Source organism: Hemitrygon akajei, chromosome 11, assembly GCF_048418815.1.
Source record: "Hemitrygon akajei chromosome 11, sHemAka1.3, whole genome shotgun sequence".
NCBI lineage: Eukaryota > Metazoa > Chordata > Chondrichthyes > Myliobatiformes > Dasyatidae > Hemitrygon > Hemitrygon akajei.
The window spans coordinates 157512861-157521222 of NC_133134.1; positions in this window are offsets into that span (position 1 = coordinate 157512861).

Genomic DNA, 8362 nt, shown 5'->3' on the forward strand with positions numbered 1-8362 from the left:
TCCAGTGAAGCATTCGAGTTTGATCAGAAGTAAAGCAAGAGAGAGAAAAGTCTTTACAAAAGAGTTGGTTGGAAACAGGGTCAGAGACTACAGGGTGCTCACTCAGGGCTTATGAGGTGGAAACAAGAAGAGCCTGCTTCTCAAAGAACCAGTCAAACAATTATCTTAATTTAACGGTTACATTTTGCCTGGGTAGTGATAAGTGGTGGAGAAGGAGTGAGGACATTCCTTCCATCATTGCTACTTTCCACGTAAGCAATTTTTATCCTTGAATGATTCACAGAAGGCAGAAGAAAGAAGGTATTGGCTGTGAAGAATGCAGTAGTAACAGAGCATCAGCGTCTGAACACAATCACAAGCAAGGCTTCTCTCTCTTAAGCTACTCAAAAATCTTTGTATCGCATTTCACTCAAGTGTGGGTCTCTGTTTTACATCCTTTGTTACACACAATGCCAATTCATATTTCTTAAAAGTTTAATCTTAAATTAAGAGAGTCCAGAAATTTGACAGGATTGTATCAACTTCTTTAGAATTGACTTTTTCTTCCACTATTAGAGCAGTATAGTTTCTCTATCAACAAAAAATTGCCCAGCTTCCATTCCAAAGAAATCAGTGATGTCTAAAACACCCAATCGGAGAAGCTGGAACTCCAGCATTATATTTGGCCAGAGGTTTACAGCATCTCCAAATGTGAATTGGATGTCTCCTAGTTAAGACTGACTCAAAATGAATTTATCAAGTCAAACTTATCATCGTGTATGGTGAGGTACAGGTAGAATGAAAAACTTGCTTGCAGTGGCAGGTGCAAAGAACAATACAGAATAGAAATTATGCATAAGTCTGATGTCACAATTAGAGAACACAGTGGGAAAAAGACTGTCCAACTGCAAGCCCTTACAGCAGGTCGATTGGACTAGGCAGTTTAGATAGTTTGGCATGGACTAGATGGGCCAAAGCGCCTGTTTCTGTGCTGTACTTTTCTATGACTCCATGACTCTGTAATTTTCTCTTGCCAAGTTAAGATTAGGGTTATATAGGTACTGTAGGTTCAAGAATCTAATAGCTGAAGGAAATGCCACCTTCCCGAGGCAGCACTTCCTGTAGATGCTGTCAGTGGTGGGGAGGTCTGTCCCCATGTAGACTGGGCTGTGTCCATAACTCTCAACAGCATCCTAGATTTCCTTGTAGCATTATTTTGATGCGTGTGAAGAATTCTGATATTTCTGACACCAACCCTTAATGATAAAAGAACACAATCTGAGTTCCCAGACATTACAAATTCTTCTGTGGTTCAAGACATCTGTGACTGGGCATGATTATAGTTAACAATGCTCAAGACCTCCACTGAAACACAAGCTTGAAGGAGGTCCATTAGTAGGAATAGGTAACACTAGGTCAGATGTTACCTGTCAGTGCCAAAGCAGAAATAATTTATTTAAATTTTACATCCATCCCACAATGTGAGGGAGTAAAAATCTTTGCATTGTGACTCTGTCACAATGTACAGACATGTGAATTTAAAAGTCTAATGGCTTGTAGAAAGAAGCTGTCCCATAACCGTAACCTATTGATAAGTTTGTCTTGAGTTGAAACGGTGGGATTCCTTCTGATCTTCAATCTGAGCTCATCATTCCATGAGATTATGGTTGATTCCTGCTTTTAGTCATGCTTCTCTGACTACTCATCAAATGTAAACTCCCCAATTTTCTGCTCACGGATTGTTGTGGAAAGAGCACAACAATTGTTACCTCATTGCTGCATTTCCTCACATCTATAGACTCTGAGTGTATCTCCCGGGTAAATATAGATGCAAAAAATCCATTTAAGATCTCCCCCATCTCTTTAAATTCCACATAGAGATTATACTGGACAAAATCTTGCTTCCTCAGAAATGATATGTGATTATAATAGACTACTAAATTGAATACAAATAAAAGTTCAGACTACTTATATAATGTAGGGATTTGGAGAAACAAGAAATTATATTTTATCAAAAATCATGTGTTTAATTGCATAATGGTGGTGATGCTTTGCAGTAGTTCAACTAAGCTAAAAATGGTTTGTTGATGATTTTTGTCTGTATGTAGTGTCTGAGGCTTCTTGCTTAAGTGTCCAACAATAAATGGGGGGAAGGGCACAGTTGTGTAGTGGTTACCACAATGTTTTACAATAGAGGCAACCAGGGTTCAATTCCCGCTGCAACCTGTAAGGAATTTGTAAACATTCTGCCCGTGACTGCGTGTGTTTCCTCTGGGTGCTCCAGTTTCCTCTCAGAGTGCAAGGAAGTACCAATTGGGAGGCTAATTGTTGATTGTAAATTGTCCCATGATTAGGTTCGGATTAAATCGGGGGTTTGCTGGGCAGTGTGGCTCAAAGGGCCGGAAGGGCCTATTTTGCACTGTAAATCAATAAATAAATAATCAGCCAGCATTGATGGATCCCAGTCACTCTGATGCAGTTTCTCCATGATCACAATGTCCGAGTGAAACATTTCACCATGCTCATCACTGACAGCGCCAAGATTTGCAGGGAAGAAGTCCAAATGGGAATGCAGAAAACGAACCTTCTGTGACATGTTCCACTTCATGGTTTTGTATGCTGCAAGCATGTTGTCAACCAGCTTGGTGCTCTGTGGTTGCCAAGAAAAAAATTAACATCCTTGAATCCCTTCTATGTGATCCAGTCCCACTAGAAGTTTTTCAGATTTCTTATTGTTGATGGCCTGTTTGATTTGTGGACCAACAAAAATGCCTTCCTTAATCTTGGCATCAGTTATTCTGGGAAGCAACTATGTCAAACATTGAAATCCTTCACCTCCCTTCACAAAACTTTTCATAAGCCCCAGTTTTATATGAAGAGGAGGTGACAATACCTTTGCTGGGTCTTCAAGTGGCTTATGTGGCATATTTTTCTGCCCTGGAAATGACGACGTATGGAGTGGACAATACTTTTTAATGTAATGCGATTCTTCAGCATGGTTGTCCCATTTGCAAATGAAACAACAGTGCTTGGTGTACCCGAGCTGTATTTCCGGAAACAGTAATACTACTTTCAGATCACCACAGTCGTTCCTGTCATTGTTGTTCTACTGAATGTGTTTCAACAAGACTTCCAAATTTCAGTCGTTTTCCTTCATGTGAACTACATAGCCGATTGGTATTGAAGGGTGGACATTGCTGTTGTATTGCAGCAGAGCCTTCTGGCTTATCACTGAAGGATCAATGAAAAGATGCCATTGTTGTGGGTCACATTGGCAGCACAAAGCATGTCCAGGCATGCCTGGACATGATAGATAGCTTTTCAGCTTACATTGTGGGCAATATTTTAATTGACTTGAATTAGGAACTGAAATAACAAATACAGACGTTTCAAAACAATAGTGCACAATAGGCAAATTTCATGGTGATTTTCATGATCATGATTATTTCATAATTGAATAATTATGGCAAAAAGAGAGCAAAATTAAAAATAGTAAATTGTTGTGCATGGATTCATTGTCTGGAAATCTGATGGCGGAGGGGAAGTAGTTGTTCCTAAAGCATACATATTTTTCATCCTTCTTCGGTTTACCCTTGGCACTTTACAGCAAATTAATTATTTTTGAAGAGTTTTAATACAGGAAACAAATCAAAGTCCCACAAATTGTAAAATGATAAAGATCAGATTTTCTGTTTCATCCACATCGATTTAAAGGCAAATATTAGGTAGGGCAACAGAAATTATAATACCCTTTGACCATGTGCCAAAGATATTTTACGACCACCTGAGATGTTGACTAATCAAAGCACAGAAAATTTGGTGGACTGACCAGAGTCCAGTGAATATCGGGAACAAATTCATATCTGTATCTATGAGTGTTGGTGGAATTATCATAGATGACCCAGAAGGATATATTATTCATTCTTCCTCATGGAAAAATACCTACAGAAAATGTGCAAATTGTTCTCCCAATATTAAACTAGCAGTAAATTATACTTCAGTGACAGAACTAATTACTGGCGATTTTCTACATTTGGGGTTAATGATTGTACATTTTATCTATTGGGGTTAATAGCTGTATGCTCTTCATATAGTTTAGAATTAATGGCTCTGTTTTACATGCGCGAATGTGGGATTAATGGTTGCATATTTTATATATTTGAAATTTGGGGTTAATGGCCATTATATTGTTGCAAGAATGAATAGGAATCTATATTGTTCCACTTGCATGTTCTATTTATATATAGATTATATTGCATCACACAGCACAGCAGTGTAGCAGTTAGCACGGCACTATTACAGCTGGGGAGTTGAAGCTCAGATCTCAATTCCAAGTGCCGTCTGCAAGATATTTGTATGTCCCTCTCCATGACCGTGTAGGTTTCCTCTGCATGCTCCAGTTTCCACCCGCATTCCTGCAAGCCACAAGTGTGAGGCTAAAAATGTAGCAAAGAAGCAGAGCTACTGGAATATGTTCCAACAATGGTTTTCGACTCTTTTTGTTCTTTGGGAGAATCGCTAAGCATTTTGTATAAATGCTTATGCAAGCATTTATACAAAATGGCAGCATGGTACCTAGCAGTTAACAAATCACATTACAGTGCCAGCAATCATTGATTGAGGTTCAATTCCCACTACTGTTTGTAAGGAGGACATGGGTTTCCTCCAGGTGCTCAGGTTTCCTCACACATTCCAAAGTCTATGGTTAGGGTTAGTAAGATGTGGGCATATTATGTTGACACCAGATCGCCAGTATGATCCTTACTGATCTGATTTGACGCAAATGACACATTTCACCATATGTTTCAATATTGTGATGTGTATATGACAGATAAAGCTAATATATCATCTTTATTTCTAAAACTACTCAATACTGATCTAATCTAATACTGATTAATAGAGAATTAGTCTTTGTCAATGTTAACATTAACTTTGGTGGGGATGCGTTACTTTTGTCAGAGTTAACATCTTTCATCTGAGAGGTTCAACAGAGGCCCCGTCCGCCCCATTAATGTAAACTTAAAGGTTCCTGAAGGACTGAGCGAGGACCAGGAAATGTTTTGGTTAATGCTTAGAAACATAGAAACACAGCCCACAAAGCTGTGCTGAACATGTCCTTACCTGAGAAATTACCTAGGGTTACCCATAGCCCTCTATTTTTCTGAGTTCCATGTACCTCGCCAGGAGTCTCTGAAAAGACCCTACCGTATCTGCCTCCACCACCATCGCCGGCAGCCCATTCCACACACTCACCACTATCTGCATAAAAAACTTACCCCTGATATCTCCTCTTTACCTACTTCCAATCACCTTAAAACTGTGCCCTCTCGTGTTAGCCATTTCAGCCCTGGGAAAAAGCCTCTGACTATTCACACAATCAACGCCTCTATCAGGTCACCTCTCATCCTCTGTTGCTCCAAGGAAAAAAGGCCAAGTTCACTCAACCTATTCTCATACGGCATGCTCCCCAATCCAGGCAACATCCTTGTAAATCTCCTCTGCATCCTTTCTATGGTTTCCACATCCTTCCTAGTGAGGCGACCAGAACTGAGCATAGTACTCCAAGTGGGGTCTGACCAGGGTCCTATATAGCTGCAACATAACCTCTTGGCTCTGAAACTCAATCTCACGATTGATGAAGGCCAATGCACCGTATAGTTTCTTAACCAAAGAGTCAACCTGTGCTGCAGCTTTGAACGTCCTATGGACTCGGACCCCAAGATCCCTCGGATCCTCCACGGTGCCAAGAGTCTTACCATTAATACTCCATTCTGTCATCATATTTGACCTACCAAAATGAATCACCTCACACACATCTGGGTTGAACTCCATCTGCCACTTCTCAGCCCAGTTTTGCATCCTGTCAATGCCCCATTGTAACCTCTGACAGCACTACACACTATACACTATACACAACACCTCCAACCTTTGTATCATCAGCAAATTTACTAACCCATCCCTCCACTTCCTCATCCAGGTCATTTATGAAAATCACAAAGAGTAAGAGTCCCAGAACAGATCCCTGAGGCACACCACTGGTCACCAACCTCCAAGCAGAATATAGCCCATCTACAACCACTCTTTGCCCTCTGTGGACAAGCCAGTTCTGAATCCACAAAGCAAGGTCCCCTTGGATCCCATGCCTCCTTGCTTTCTCAATGAGCCTTGTATGGAGTACCTTGTCAAATGCCTTGCTAAAATCCATATACACTACATCTACTGCTCTTCCTTAATTAATGTGTTTAGTCATATCCTCAAAAAAATTAATCAGGATTGTGAGGCACGACCTGCCTTTGACAAAGCCATGCTGACTGTTCCTAATCATATTCAGATTCAGATTCAGATTCAGTTTATTGTCATTTAGAAACCACAAATGTAATGCAGTTAAAAAATGAGACAACGTTCTCCGGAATGATATCATAAAAAAGCACTCGACAAAACAGACCGCACAAGAAAAACCACATAACATTTGGTAATCCCCAATCCAGAGTCCAGAGAGGCCGCTGCATATCAATATCGTGCTACCGTCTTAGCACGTTCCCCGGAAAGGAACTCCAAACCCATCAGACAAAACAAGACTACCCAGACACACCAAGTCAAGAGACCAGCACTACCACCCAACAAACCAAAAACCTACACAAAACCACATAGTTATAGTTAACATTTAGTTGCAGCAGAGCAGACAATACCGTAATTGATAAAAGACTGACAAAAATCACATAATTATAACATTTATAATTTATACATATATAATGCCTCTCCAAATGTTCATAAATCCTGCCTCTCAGGATTTTCTTCATCAACTTACCAACCACTGAAGTAAGACTCCCTTTCTTGAATTATGGAACAATATCCACAACCCTCCGATCCTCCAGAACCTCTCCCGTCCCCAATGATGATGCAAAGATTATCGCCACAGTCTCAGCAATCTCCTCCCTTGCCTCCATAGTAGCCTGGGGTACATCTTGTCCGGTCCCGGGGACTTATCCAACTTGATGCTTTCCAAAAGCTCCTGCACATCCTCTTTCTTAATATCTACTTTCTCAAGCTTTTCAGTCTGCTGTAAGTCATTCCTACAATTGCCAAAACCTTTTCCGTAGTGAATACTGAAGCAAAGTACTCATTAAGTACTTCTGCTATCTCCTCGGGTTCCATACACACTTCCCCCTGTCGCACTTGATTGGTCTTATTCTCTCAAGTCTTATCCTCCTGCTCTTAAGATACTTGTAGAATGCCTTGGGGTTTTCCTTAATCCTGTCCACCAAGGCCTTCTCATGGCCCCTTCTGGCTCGCCTAATTTCTTTCTTGTGCTCCTTCCTACTAGCCTTATCATCTTTTAGGTCTCTATCATTACCTAGCTTTTTGAACCTTTCATAAGCTTTTCTTTCCTTCTTGACTAGATTTATTACAGCCTTTGTACACCATGGTTCCTGTGCCCTACCATCCCTTCCCTGCCTCATTGGAATGTACCTATGCAGAACCCTACTCAAATATCCCCTGTACATTTCCCACATTTCATCCATACATTTCCCTGATAATATCTGTTTCCAATTTATGTTTCCAAGTTCCTGCCTGATAGCCTCATATTTCCCCTTACTCCAATTAAAGGCTGTCCTAACTTGTCTGTTCCTATCCCTCTCCAATGCTATGGTAAAGGAGATAGAATTATGATCGCTATCTCCAAAATGCTCTCCCACTGAGAGATCTGACACCTGACCAGGTTCATTTCCCAATACCAGATCAAGTATAGCCTCTCCTCTTATAGGCTTATTTACATATTGTGTCGAGAAACCTTCTTGAACACATCTAACAAACTCCACCCTATCTAAACCCCTCACTCTAGGGATATGCCAGTTGATATTTGAGAAATTAAAATCTCCCACCACAACAACCCTGTTATTATTACACCTTTCCAGAATCTGTCTCCCTATCTGTTCCTTGATATCCCTGTAACTGTGTGGCCAAGTGGATAAGGCATCAGTCTAGTGATCTGAAGGTCAAGCCTTAGCTGAGGCAGTGTGTTGTGTCCTTGAGCAAGAAACTTAACCACACATTGCTCTGCGACGACACTGGTGCCAAGTTGTATGGGTCCTAATGCCCTTCCCTTGGACAACATCGGTGATGTGGAGAGGGGAGACTTGCAGCACTGGCAACTGCAGGTCTTCCATACAACCTTGCCCAGGCCTCAGTCATCATCGAAAATCAATGGACAGCCAAAGAAGAAGAACTATTGGGCAGCCTATAAAAAACACCCAGTAAAGTTATTGACCCTTTCCTGTTCCTAACTTGCACCCACAGAGACTCTATGTCCTCCTCCTTTTCTGCAGCTGTGACACTATCTCTGATCAACAGTGCTATGCCCCCACCTCTTTTGACTCCCTTC